Genomic DNA, 16073 nt, shown 5'->3' with positions numbered 1-16073 from the left:
TCGAATAGCTAAGGTTCTGCCTATTTTGGTTCAATCTAATCAGGGTGCATTTGTAAAAGGCAAATCAATAGCTCACAACATAATGATTTTTCAAGACCTTATTAAGAATTATGGGAGATCAGCTACCTCCCCAAGGTGTGCTATCAAAATAGATATTAGCAAAGCTTATGACACTATCGACTGGTGGTTTATTGGTGACATATTATCTGAATTGTGTTTCCCTGAGAAATTTATCAAATGGATAATGACCTGCCTGACTAACACCTCCTACTTATTACTTATGAATAGTAGAGTTTAAGGAAAATTTAAGGGTGAAAAGGGGCTTAGGCAAGGGGATCCTTTGTCCCCCCTTTTATTTGTTTTAATCATGGAATATCTAACTCGGAGGCTCCAAATGGCTGCTTGTGACTCATCTTTTAGACACCACCCGATGTGTAAAAGCTTGAATTTACTTAATCTTTGTTTTGCAAATGATTTGCTCTTGTTCTGCAAAGGCGATTTGGCTTCGGTTCAAGTGAAGAAGAAAGCATTTGAGGAGTTCAGTTCTGTTTCTGGGCTGGCAATAAATACCAGCAAGTCTCATGTGTATTTCGGAGGGGTTCCAGTCGAGGACAGGAAGAGGTTGGCTACTGAGTTGCAGCTGACCGAAGGCTCTTTTCGCCTTAAATATCTTGGGGTTCCTATGAGGCCAACAAAATGGAAGCATGAATATTGTGACATCGTTATTCAAAAGTTTAGAGTGCGAATTCATAGCTGGGCAAGTAGGCACCTATCTTTTGCTGGTAGAATTCAGCTTATTCACTCAGTACTGTTTGGGCTTAGAAATTATTGGATGGGGATATTTACTCTTCCGCAGAGCATTATTAAGGAGATTGAGAAATTATGTCGAAGCTTTCTTTGGGGAGTTAATGGGAACAGAAATAAAATTCATTTAGCTTCTTGGAATAAGGTTTGTCTCCCAAAAGTTTATGGTGGTCTTGGATTTAAGAATGGCTTGGCTTGGAACAAAGCAATATTAGCTAAGTACATTTGGGCCATCACTGAGAAGCCAGACTTCCTGTGGGTTAAGTGGATAAATGTAGTTTATTTAGAAGGGAATGCATTCTGGTCATAACAGATTCCACAAGACACAAGCTGGTATTGGAGAAAGCTTTGTAAACTTAGGGATATCTACAGCTATGGAGAGATTAAAGCTGCTGTTCATGTTGGGAAGTTTCACTCTTCTCAGCTGTATAACAGCTCTCTTTGCCTGCAGCAAGTTGGCTATCACAAAGCTGTCTGGTGCAGGCTGTCATTGCCTAAACATCGGTTTGTGCTATGGCAAACTACCAATTCTTATCTTTTAACTTGTGATAACTTGGTCCGGTTCAAAGTGGTGCTTGATTCTCAGCTGTGTCCAGTCTGTGGAGTGGTTAATGAGTCCCATGGTCACTTGTTTTTTGATTGCTATATGTCTAGGCAAGTTCTCATATTAATTTTTAGCTAGCTGGGGTTTCAAGCTTGGCCAATTGACTTTCCTAGCTGGCTGGTTTGGCTAGCTAACAGGCGGTTTGGTGTGATAGTAGAAATCATATTCTCGGTGCTAGCAGTTGTGGTGTATGGAATTTGGAGGAACCAAAATCAGTGTGTTTTTTACAGTTGTTCTTGGACAGCAAACAACATAGCTACTGATGTAAAAGGCAGGATGAAGTATAGGTTTTTCATTGTAAATAATAGGAAACTCTCAGCCCATGAGCAGAGGTTTTTAGATAGATTAACCATGTAATTTTTGTTTTTGGTTTTGGCTGTTTCTTTTAGCTGCGTTGGAGGGCTTCCCTTTTGGTTTTGGTTGTAAGTTTTGACTGGTTTGTTCATTGTTTGATTTGCTAGTAGATTATTGAAGTATCATTCTTCTTGATCAAAAATAAAATAAAATTAAAATTAAAATTTTATAAATAAATAAAAAAAAATTATAACTATTAATGTTTATTGTCTCCACCAAACATGAAAATATAAAATTAGTTTAGTAAATTAAATCTCTAATAAATTAAACTTTAAATAAATAAATAAAAAAGTTCTACAAATGTGTACTACCCTTCTCATCATCCCTGCCCCCGTGAGCATCGTCGTCCTCGTCCAGATCCTATTCTGGTAAGTCGACAGTAAAACCAGGAGCCAATACACCAACCTGCTTCAACAAAGCACTGAGCAGTACGTCTTGACGCCGTTGACGACTCTCAAGTTTAGTCGTATACTTCTTTAGGTTCTGATTTTCCAACATAATGTCCTTAGTTTGCTGCAAAATGGTGTCCACTATAGGTGGTAATTGCCCGGACATTTGAGAAGTTGATGAAGATGCTGCCCTCTTTGCGCCAATTGCCTTCAACCTAGGCAACCCCCCAAACCCTTTCTTATAACACGAGCGGGGTCCAAGGACATCCGTGACAATATCCATATCTGGTGGGAACTGACCGTCGATATTATTACCGACACAAGAAGCAGCAGATGATACAGGGGCTGTACTCTGCAATGCTCGACACTCCGTCATCTCAGTCTGCATAATAAAAAGCACGTATCTCGAATTCCAGTATAACATTATTTGAAAACCTAACTTATAAATTTTTAATATAACAACATTTAAAATATAACTTTATTATCTATCTGCCAACATCCTATCATTAATGACTGCAGACCAGTGATTGAAAAAGAATGTAATTAATTTTGTTCCTGTATCAGGGAGCAAGTGGGCTAAAGTTATTTTGGTCATGAAAATCCATATCTAAATCACAATCATGAAGATAATGTTGATATATATAGTTAGAGCAGTCAATTCCATTAATGGGGAATTTACGTCTCTAAACATATACATCAACTATATTTGCATGTTTGTGATTTAGATATGGATTTTTATGAACAAACTAACTTAGCAAACAAGCTCCCTAATACGGGAACAACATTAGTTACATTCTTTTTTTTTTATCTTAGTCCACAATCATTAATCATAAAAATATTGGCACATAGATTATAAAGATTTAATTGTTAAAAATTTAATTAATAATTAATAAATAATTACTAATTGACACCAACCAATTAATAATTAATATTTATTAATTATTTACTAAACTTTTTTAAAGTTAAATGATCATAAATTAGTTAAGGTTAGGCAACTTACATGTTTAGTCGCTGCTACATCACTAATCCACTTATCCTTCTTCTTGTCGAGGTGCTCGAATGTGTCGATCATGCTCGGAAGCTGGCCAGTAGACGGGTCCATCTAAAAAAGGAAATTATTTAAACATTGTTACCTTTATAATATTTTCGTAAAGGTAAAGATATAGGTTATTATAATTTACGTGATCATAAACATGGGCAACGATGGATTTGGAACCATGTCCTCCTGGTATGGTCATTTTTGTTCGTGCTTCTTTATTTCTCTTCGATATACGCTTCAAATAGAAAATAGTACTCATTAATCTAGATTGTAATTTTATAATTAAACATTAATGTAAAAACTAAGGCATACCTGCTGAGAATTCAAAGCCCAAAAATTGCATAGAATTGCCCAATCAGAAGAAGTAATCGACCCAAAAGGTTTTGACTTCGCTCTCTCGTTGTCCACCTCCCCTCCAACCTCTACCCAGTATTTCTTCATCGTGTGACGCCAATCAGTCAGATGCTTTTTCATTTGTCTTACCATGGCATTGTTGATTACTGGATTGTCTTGTGGATAAATGAATTTGTCCTAAAATCAAAATTAAATTTAGAATTTGTTAAAAGATTATGAAGATAGACAAAATCATTAATAGTGAGTTATTAAAGATTTAAAAAATGCTTACAGATAACCTATGCCGAATAACTTGGATATCAGCAGGCGTTACTTGTTCCCAAGCTAATGTAGTTGGGGGTATGGTGTCACGCAAATAACGAGCCATGGAATTATTTAACCACTTGCCGTACGTTTGAATAGCTTTTCCAGTTTGTGCATCAAACTCTACTTTTAGATGGCTAACTTTTTTGGTGGCCGGCTCCTTCTCAATATTGGCACCGTAATAAGCTCCCCTGCCCCTCTTGGAGCCACCATCGGTGTCATTACTTGATTCGGCCAATCTAAATTAAAATATTCATTAATTAACTAATTCAAATTATTGATGTCTGTTGTTTTTTGTTATAAAATTAACATTTTATTACTTATGGTCTTTCCCAACCTACCCTATACCGACCTAGTGGATCCCTTGGAGATAGTAAGCAGTCATGTACTTTTCCCCATTTTTTCAAGATGTTTCTTAAACATCTTGAAAAAATGAGGAGTAATACATGAATACATTGGCTATCCCCAAGGCATCAACTAGGTGCATGTTTATTGTTTTTTGTTATAAAATTAACATTTTATTACTTATGGTCTTTCCCAACCTACCCTATTCCGACCTAGTGGATCCCTTAGAGATAGTAAGCAGTCATGTGCTTCTCCTCATTTTTTCAATATATTTATCAAACATCTTGAAAAAATGAGGAGCAATACATGAATACATTGGCTATCCCCAAGGCATCCACTAGGGGCATGTCTATTACTTTTTTTTATATATATATAAAATTAACATTTTATTACTTATTGTCTTTCCCAACCTACCCTATTCTGACCTAGTGGATCCCTTGGAGATAGTGAGCAATCATGTACTAATTCTCATTTTTTCAAGATATTTCATCAAATATCTTGAAAAAATGAGAACCAGTACATGAATACATTGATTATCACCAAGGCATCCACTAGGTGCATGTGTACCTATATCTGATACTATCATTAATTAATGATAAGAAATAAAGTTTTCATTGAATTAAATAAAAAGTTACATATATTTGTTTAAATTACATATCACTGTCCTCATCATCACTAACTACAACATCATTACGGACACCACTATCACTATCACTATCGACTAGAACATTGTCGTCATCCTCATCGTCTTCATACTCTGCCAACGTGTCGTCTTCAAATTCAACTTCATCATCGACAACAAACTCATCTTGACCTTCACCAACCAAATCATCGACGTTGTACACTTCAGCGGGATTGACATCAACCCGATCATACTAAAGATTATCTAAATTGGAAGTTCTACCCACAACTGAAATGAAGAAGAATTAGCTTCTTGCAATATTGGTATATCATTTGTGGTCTCAGTATCATCAACACTGGAATTTGAGAAATCCCATACATTCCTCGGAATGTATTCATTAACGAGCCTCCAATCATCTCCATTTTTCACATCTTGAAGATAATACACCAACTTTGCTTGAGATGCGAGAACGAAAGGATCATCTTTACAACACTTTTTGTCACATATACGCTCGTAAAATTGGATTCCACTTTAATTCTACTTGTATTGAACATCTACACTTGAATAGGAGAACATTGTAACCCATCAAGTAGGACAATTCAATTACTTCTGCCAGAACTCCATACTAGTTCACTCCTTCCTCACTTGGCACCATTACACCGCAATTTTGTGTTTTAAGCTTCATATCACGACCATGAATCACAAATTTCACACCATTCACTATCACCCCTGGATAAGAGAACACGGCGCCGCTTGATTTTTTTGCGAGAGCATACAATTCATTATTAACTTCAGTAGGTGTTGACTCATGCAAATCGTTCACCTATCAACATTAACATTGAAAGTTAGTTTTGGATTGATTAAGTGGGGTTTCGGAAAAGAATTGACTAATATACATACTCGTTCTTTGAACCATTGAGGAAACTCAGCTTCTTGTTGAACTTCAAGATTTGAGCCCCCACGTCTTCTTAATTCATCCATATGCTCACTACAAACGGACAACAATGTTATGATTTTTGCCTTTACTCGATATATAAACCAAACAAATTTATTGAAAAAGACTAGAAAACACACCTAAGGTACTCCTTAATTTCGACACAATTGTTCAAGATATACCACTCAGCCTTTTGCTTTAACTGCGAATTGAGGAGCATACTTGATTTCTTACCAAATGGACGACCAACAACCTTATAAATAGAATATTCCCGATTTTGTTGGGATTCAACACGATCGTCATTCCTCTCAGGTCGATTGAATCGAGTCTTAACCCCCCAGAGGTACATTGAGCAAAAGGTTAAGGCCTCGTTCACCACGTAAGCTTCTGCGATTGAACCTTCCGGATGTGCACGATTTCTTACATACTATTTATAAACTGCCATTGAACATTCAATGGGATATATCCACCTAAAGTGCATGGGACCGCCAAGAATTGCCTCTTTCGGAAGATGCAAAACCAAATGCACCATAATGTCAAAAAATGCTGGAGAAAATATCATTTCCAACTTGCATAAATGGTGATAATGTCTGTCTCCATCTTCTCAAGGTCTTTCACATTCAAAGTCCGTGAACAAAGTTTTTTGAAAAAACTGCACAACTCAATAATTGGCTTCCGAACTTTAGGAACCAAATACGATCTAATTGCAGCGGGCAACAACTGCTGAAACAACACGTGGCAATCATGTGATTTCAGCTCAGTTATCTTGCCATCATTGACATTGACATTCTTCAAAAGGTTTGCAGCAAAACCATCAGGGAATTCAACTGACTTCACAAATTCACAGAAAACTCGACGCTCCGGGAATATTTGGATATGCAGTTCCAAGATCATTTAACTGAACTTGGGATTTTATCACAACTTACTGCCCCAGGTACTCCGCACCAAAATGGTGTAGCGGAACGCCGAAACAGAACTTTATTGGAAATGGTTAGATGCATGCTTAGTTACTCAACTCTACCAACTTCGTTCTGGGGACATGCAATTGAAACTGCAAATGACATTCTCAATGTCGTGCCGTCAAAATCAATCCCCAAAACACCTTTAGAACGCTGGAATGGCCGTGAACCTAGTTTACGCCATTATAGAATCTGGGGGTGTCCCGCTCACGTCCTGAGGGAAAAGGAGGGAAAGCTAGAACCGCGAACTGAAGTTTGCATGTTTGTTGGCTATCCTAAAGGTACTCGGGGTGGACTTTTCTATAGTCATTCAGAAAAGAAAGTGTTTACTTCTACAAATGCTACTTTTCTGGAAAATGACTATGTCCAGAACTTTAAACCTCGCAGAAAAGTAGTTTTAGAGGAGATGGTTAAAGAATTGACTCCAACCAATGTTCCATCGTCATCAACGCAAGTTGATGATGAAATTCCCACTCTTCATGTACAACCGACGCAAGTCGATTTAAATGAAGAAAGTACCACTGTTCCTGAGCAAACAGTCACGAAGCCTCGTCGTAGTGGGAGGGTTTCGAAGAACCCAGTTCGCTATGGTTTGGATGGTGAAACCAATATGGTTGTTGGTGACACTAGTGATGATGATCCATTGTCTTTCAAACAGGCAATGGCTAGCCATGAAAAGGAACTATGGCTCGAAGCCATGAAACAGGAAATGGAGTCCATGTACTAAAATTCCCTCTGGGATCTTGTGGAAGCACCTAGTGACTTTAGGGCCATTGGGTGCAAGTGGATCTACAATAAGAAACGAGGTGTTGATGGAAATATCGAGACTTATAAAGCTCGATTAGTGGCAAAGGGTTATACCCAAAGAGAAGGCGTGGACTATGAGGAAACTTTTAGTCCGGTAGCCATGCTCAAATCCATTCGCATCCTCCTATCCATAGCAGGCGCTCTCGACTATGAGATTTGGCAAATGGACGTCAAGACAGCTTTTCTTAATGGAAAGCTTGACGAGGTCATTTATATGGATCAGCCAGAAGGATTTAAAGTATCTGGACAAGAAGGAAAAGTTTGTAAGTTAAATAGGTCCATCTATGGACTTAAGCAAGCTTCTCGTTCCTGGAATCTTAGGTTTGATGAAATAATCAAAACCTATGGCTTTGAACAAAATATTGATGAGCCCTGTGTTTACCAACTGAAGGCAAATCAAATAGTGGTATTCCTGGTTCTTTATGTAGATGATATCTTACTCATTGGAAACAATGTTAAGAAATTATCAGATGTGAAGAATTGGTTGAGCACTCAATTCCAGATGAAGGATTTGGGTGAAGCAAGTTATGTTCTAGGTATCCAGATCATCAGGGATAGAAAGAACAAACTTTTAGCTCTATCTCAAGCAGCTTACATTGATAAAGTGCTTGAATGTTTCTCAATGACAAATTCCAAGAAAGGGTGTCTACCGTCCCGCCATGGAATTCATCTTTCAAAGAAGCAATCTCCCCAGACTCCTGAAGAGGAAGATGCAATGAGAAAAGTTCCTTACACATCTGCAGTTGGAAGTCTGATGTATGCCATGTTGTGTACTAGACCAGATATCTGCTATGCAGTGGGAGTAGTGAGCAGGTATCAGTCAAACCCAGGACCGGAACATTGGATAGAAGTTAAGCATATCCTGAAGTATTTGAGACGGACTAGGGATTATATGTTAGTCTACAAGGGTGGTGTTCTGAACCCTGTAGGCTACACCGATTCAGATTTTCAGACTGATGTCGATGACAGAAAGTCTACTTCTGGAATGGTGTTTACTCTTAGGGGTGGAGCTGTGATTTGGAGAAGCATAAAGCAGTCTGCAATCTCAGATTCCACCATGGAGGCTGAGTACATAGTTGCGTCAGAAGCAGCTAAGGAAATAGTCTGGCTAAAGAAGTTCTATTCGGATCTTGGTGTTATTCCAGAAATGGATAAACCGCTTGTGTTGTTTTGTGACAATACAGGAGCGATAGCCAACTCGAAAGAACCTCGAAGTCACAAGAGGAGTAAGCATATAGAAAGGAAGTATCACATTATTCGAGAATATGTGGCCAGGGGAGATGTGAAGGTTATGAAGATTGCAACTGAAGACAATCTTGCAGATCCGTTTACAAAGACACTGCCAGAAGCTACATTTGATAAGCATATCAAGGAGATGGTATTAGTAGAATTAAGGCATTAGTTTCAATTAGTGCAAGTGGGAGTTTGTTGGGGTTCTATGCCCTAATTAAAACCCAAATTATTTGTAATCTCATTTTATTATCAATAAAAGAATAGAAATCATTTTTTGACTTGGTCAATCACTTTGCTCACATGTTTTATTTTCATGATTATTTGTTTAATATAAACTTCTATTAAATCCCGAGCATATAGCTAATATTATTTATAGTGACGTAATCACAGTGGAATATAAATATGATTATATGTTCAAAATAAGTTAGTCCTAAGATTAGTCAGTGCACCGGATTTACACTGACTTGTCAATCTACGATATGATCTACTTACACATTACAGTGTTATGTTCTTTCCAGAACATTAGCAAAGTAGATAAGATCGGATGTATTTGTTACATCGGACAGGACCGATATTGACAGTTGATAAGATAAGTAAACATACCGTTATTATCTATTCTAGTCATATCATATAGTTGACCATAGGTCAATTCAATCTCAATTCTGAGTGGTTAGTATTCTAACTGATTGTATTATTTGAGTTCTTTGACTTGTTCGTTACCAGCTTACCCTACGGACTAGCCCATACTTACATCTTGGGAACTCAGTAGTATAATTGAGTGGGAGTGTTAATCATAGATATGAACATCTATAGCTTCTGATGAAGAAGTGAAATGATGGTTTCCTTTTAGTTTGGTTCAAGGTGTTAAATGATAGAGATCTCATTTCAGTAATTAAATTAGTTTACTGAAATATCATTTACAAGGTACTAAGTGTTTTAAGGATAAAATACAATGAGGGGTAAAACAGTATTTTAGTCCTATCTCATTGTAGACCGTCTATAGAAGATTGAGTGACAATTATGGTTGTAACAATGGATAATTAATAGCGTATCTATATTTGTTATAGAGCGTACTATGAATTCAAGAGTGCAATTCCAAGTCTATAGTGGAGTCACGAGGAATTAATAAGTTAGTAAATTTATGATAACTTATTGGAGCTTGATTTCATAGGCCCATGGTCCCCATTGTACCTTGGATAAAATCATCTAGATAGTCTCAATTAATTGATTTAATTATCAATTAGAATTATCAAAGTTGACCAGGTCAATTTTGGATAGTTTCACAGAGTTGTGTAATTTTTGAGAAGAAAAGAGAAATTATGGCAGATTTATTAATTAAGATAAATTGGTATCTAAATTAATAAATAAATTTAAATCAAGGTTCAATTTATAAATAATTAATTTGATAAAGGATTTAAATAATTATTTAATTAATTAAATCAATAGAAAATAATACAGGCCTTGATTTTAAGTTCAATGGGCTTATAATCAAATGGGAAATTTCACGGGCCTATAGCCCATGATAATTTCGACCTAGGGCTTCAAAATGGCTGTTATTTTATTGATTTTTTAATTAAATTAAATGGTCTAATTGAGTCTATAAAAGTAGTGCTTAGAGAGAAGATTTCAGAGACGACAGATAAGTCACAAGTCAGATTTTCTGATAGTTTTATATTCTCTCTAAACACAAGTCATTTTATAAGCCACTTTGTTATTTTCTCTTCTTCTCTCTATATCTATCTCATGTGTTGAGAATTGCCCACACTAGTCTAGGTGGTTCTAAGGATACATTGGAAGATCGTGAAGAAAATAGAAGATCGGTTCAGTTTCTTGATAATACTCTGCGACAGAGAGGATACAAGAGTTAGAGAAACTGAAGGAATGACTCTTTAATTCCGCTGCGTATACTGTAAGTATTCTATTCTTTGTTTCTCTTTGAATTCAATTTTAGAAACATGTTTTAGGCTATCTCGTATTAATTTGTTTAATATTAGATATACATGAAAATAAATAAAGTTCCTGTATAAGTTTATCCAACAGTTTCTTCATTGCATGTGGGGCATGCCTTGTACCCTTTTGTGCTCCACCCAGACATCATAGCATAAGCTGGGTAGTCGTTAATGGTCCACAAGATTGCTACATGCATATTGAACAAGGTACTATTGTATGCATCTCGTGTCTCGACACCATTCACCCATAACTCCTTCAACTCGTCAAGCAAAGGTCTCATATAGACATCAATATCTTTTCTAGGTGAAGAAGGACCTGGAATTAGAATAGACAACATTAATGATTGTGGTTTCATGCACTTCCACGGCGGCAAGTTGTATGGGGCAAGTATCACATGCCGCATGCTGTAAGAGTTGCTCATGTTCCCAAAAGGATTGTAACCATCTGTAGCCAACCCAAGCCTAACATTTCGAGGTTCGGCTGCGAAAGATGGGTACAACTCATCAAGGTGCTTCCACGCCTTACTGTCAGCGGGGTGCCTCATCACACCATCTTCCTTTGGCCTTTTAGAATAGTGCCATCTCATATCCTCTGCAGTATATCTCGAACTGTACAACCTTTTCAATCTCGGCATCAACAGAAAGTGCTGCATGACCTTATGAGCCACTTTCTTCCCATTCCCACGATTATCTTGCCAGCAACACTCACCACAAACCGGACAGAATTCCAAATTCGCATTCTCCTTCGAAAATAGTGCACAGTCATGCTTGCAAGCATCGATGGACTCATATCCCAATCCAATACTCTGCAACTTTGCCTTTGCCTCATAGTTAGACTTAGGTAAAATTGTTCCGCCAGGCATAGCGTCGACTAACAATTCTAACAAACCATCAAAGTAATGGTTGTTGCACTTGTTAATAACTTTAAGATGCATCAGCCTCACCAAAAAATTTAACGCGGAATACTTTCGGCAACCCGGGTACAATTCACTTGACATCTCCTTAAATAAATTGTCATACTTGTCGCGATGTTGAACATCTTCTTGGGGAGGATCATTATAGTTTCTAGCGGGAACGTAATCTTCAGCGTAAACATCCTCCAGGATATCCGCTTTCTCATCTCTATCCTGATCTCTTACCACATCTAGTGGTGGCGGCAGTGCCTCTCCATGGTAATGCCACACTTTGTAGGACTGTATGATGCTATTGTTGAATAAATGCATCGAAATTGCATTTATAGGCTGGAACATAACATTCCCATATTTCTTGCACAGACAACGAACTAAACCCCGATCGTTCACCTGATTTTTAGCGATCTCGAAGAACTCCTTAACACCAATTATATACTCTAGAAACCAACGATTCCTCGCACTCATCCAGCTTCTGTCGCTCGCCATCTTTAAGCGAAATAATTAAGAAAATATTAATAATTGTCTTAAAATGAGGGAAATGATAATCAAAATATTTCATGACTGTTTTTCTCCCTAATTATCACTAAGTGATAATAATATCCTATCTCTAGAAAAAATAATTATTTATATTTACCAAAGAAAATGTAGCTAATTATTAATTATTACAATTTTTTAAATCATTTACTTATTTATTACTTTTATTTTAAAATTAATCTAATTATACATTAATTTCATTTTGTAATTTTTTATTAAATTCTTCAATTATAAATAGAATATTTACCTAATTAATAACAATTTTATTATATTTATAGTTTACTTAATTATATTTTATTAAATTATTTATATTTTTAACTTTTTTCAATTACAAAATATCTAATATTAATGTTAAAATTAATTGTTAATTATTATGATTGGTAATTTTATTTTATTTAAATTATAGTTAAAAATTAATTTTTTGATGTATTTTTTAATTATACTTAAACTTTTATTTAATTAATTATTAATGTTTTATTAATTTTACTAACCCTAACAGAATTTGGGCAGCATGACGACTATATTTCAAACTATCCCAACATTTTAAAACCTATAAATTAAACACATATATAACCAGAATATTCCTAGATCATACAAAACATATATATATTAACAAATACATCAATTTACATATATACAAATATTTAACCACAAAAAAACATATACCAAAACTGATTTTTTTATTAATACAAAAAAATTATTAAATACATATTTACAAACATATCACATTTAATATAAAACAATTTAAAAATATAAACATACATTATTAATCTGATTTTTTTTAAGTTCATACTTTAACTAAAATGCATATATCACAAAATACAATATAATAAATACTAACAAGCAAAAATAAACAAATACATATAAATAATTAAAATAACAAAATACATATTCAAATCTATTTTTTTAATTTTACAAAAAAAAATTAATAAATACAAAAAACATATATTATAAAAGTAACTTAAAAATAGTTTTTATTAAGATAAACAAATACATATAAAGCATTAAAATAAAAATTAATGTTAACGGCTATATTTTTTGTAATTAATGTTAATTTTCCTAAGACTAACAAAATTTGGGCAGCATAACAGCTATATTTTAAACTATACCAAAACTTTATAAAACCTGCAAACTACACACAAAAATATACATAATATTACTAGAGCAATATAAAGAATATTCCCAGAGCATGCACAACATAAACCAAGATTAATAACATATATCAAATCTTTTTATATCAGTAACATCAAAACAATTTATTTAGTAAATATTTATAAACAAATAATCTTTAATATAAAAAAAATAAAGTATAATACAAATATACAATATAATATAATAATCTAATCTATTTTTTTTAATATACATATAAAGCATTAAAATTAAAAAAAAAATACATACTCAAATGAGTTTTTTTTTTTAATTTTTTAATAAATACTAAAAACATATATTATAAAAATAACATAAATATAGCAAATAAAAAATATATTTTACAGTGGGTTGGCAGTGGCTTGGGGTTCGCAGCGGCTTGACTAAACGCATATTTACTTAAAATTTCTAAAATATTTTAAAATTTGATTTTTAATTGCTAAAACATTTAACACTAATTTTTTTTACAAAAAACTAACACTAATTAAATCTAATTGAACATACAATCTGATTATTACTACTGTGGCAAAAAAAAACTTAATTTACATTTAACATGATGAAAGAAAATATATAATCTAAAAAAAACTAAGTTACAACCATCTAATCTAATTTTTTATTTTCTAAGAATCAAATAAAATATATGTATTTTATTTTAATTAAAATAAAATATATATATATACACATTATACATCAGCAAACACATTATATATATGCACATGTATATATATATCTATATATATAAAAAGTAAATATATATATATATATAAATGGTATATATATAAACAAACGAAAAATTAAAAGCAGAAACAAGAAAATAATAAAAAATAAAACCAGAAAAAAAATTAAAACCGAAAAAAATATGTAAACAGAAATAAAAAAATGAAAATAAAAGAAAAATAAATAAAAAATAAGAAAACAAAAATAAATGAAAAAGAAAAAATAAAATAAACCAAAGTGTAAATAGAAAAAATAAAAAACAAACATAAATATAAATATATATATTTATATACCTTTGGTGGCGTGGTGGTCCGGTCGTGGTGTGTGGTCCGGTGTCCAACTGAGAGAAAGAGATAGCAGAGAGGAATGCGAGATTTAGAGAAATTGAGACGGAAAATTCGTGGGCAAAACAAACAAACAATGGAAAAAAAAAATAGCTTACCTTGAGGAGGTGATCTGTGGAGGTGGTGTCGTTGAAGAAGGGAAGAAGAGTTGAAGAAGGGAAGAAAGGGAAGAAGAGAAATTGATGAATTGAAAAAAATGGGGAAGAAGGGCTCGGCGGCTGGGGTATATCGTTATGACTTTTGCCGGCGGGTTTCGTTGTGCCGGCAAAAGTCTATCAGAAAACTCTAATCCAAAACGGTACCGTTTAAATAAGTATACCTTTTGTCGATGAATTTTGAGACTTTTTCCGGCGCGTTAGGTGAAATGCGCCGGCAAAAGTCTCTGCTATTTAAATTGCCAACTTTCATAAACTTTTGCCGGCTCAATTCAGAATGGCGTCGGCAAAGGTAACTTTTGCCGACACAACCCCGAATTGTGCCGGCAAAAGTGACCTTTGCCGGCGCAAATGAACGCCGGCAAAAGACCTTGTTTTTGCCAGCGCGTTTCACTAATTGCGCCAGTAAATGTTTTTTTTGCCGGCGCAACTTCTTTCTTGTAGTGTGTTTTGAAAAAGTTTAAAATATACGGTGAGTACAAATAATTACAAATATACCGTCTTAAAAAATATACACCAAGATTAGTAAAAAAAAAAAAAAAAACAAGAATACAATTCACTAATTGATGAACTTTTATTACAAAAAAGAAACATCATTAATTGATGTAATTTAATTATATTGATGTGATATAATAATATTCAACCATTTTCTTTTCAATTTTATATATTTAAAATGAATGTATTATTAATATTAAACAAATAGCTTGCATAAGTTATTATATTTTTAATAAATATAATCTATTTCTATATTAGTAGTTATATATTTTTTTCTAATATTTGTTACTTGTTTTATGCAATCTAACATTTTTGTATATATTAGTTACAAAATAAAATAGTATCTTTTAGTAAGAAATATAGTTTTATAAATTTTTGTTACAAACATGTACTAAATTCACAACTTAATTTTATAAATCTTTGTAACAATCATGTTAAATAAATTTATAAATATTTAAGTAAATGTTAGTTACAAAAATAAACTTTTTGGTTGTGAAATTAGTTTTGTATAAACTTTTGTTACAAAAATGTAAAATTTGTTTAAAAAAATACTCTATTTCACCATTATATATATTTAATAAAGTATTTTTATAAATAATGAATATATTAAATTTATATTTTTAAGTTGTATAGCATAGATATGAAGGTTCCTATAATTTTTTGGTACAATATTGTAACAATATGGAAAAGTATAATATTTTTATGTATGTTTTGGTTATGATTTCTTTAACTATAAAATGTTTTTGTAAATGTTAGTTACAAAAATATATTTCTTAGTTGTAAAACTAGATTTGTAAACTATTGTTACAAAAATAAAAAATTTAGTTACGAATTTATTTGTAAGTTTTATCTACAATTTTTTTTTTCAATTCTATAATTGATTTTTGTAAATATTATTTACAAATATGTTACAAATATTACAATTTTGTAACATATATTTACAAGTTTGTAAATGTTGATCATAGAAGATTGTATTTTACCACTTTTATTTACGATTTTGCCACTTCATATTTATACTTTTGCCCCTCTGTGTTTTCATCGCAAAATTCTATATTTTTGTATGCACCGTATTTTT

The sequence above is a fragment of the Humulus lupulus genome, chromosome 6 (assembly GCF_963169125.1).
Source record: "Humulus lupulus chromosome 6, drHumLupu1.1, whole genome shotgun sequence".
NCBI lineage: Eukaryota > Viridiplantae > Streptophyta > Magnoliopsida > Rosales > Cannabaceae > Humulus > Humulus lupulus.
The sequence above is the reverse complement of the archived record's forward strand: the minus strand, read 5'-3'. Positions refer to the sequence as shown.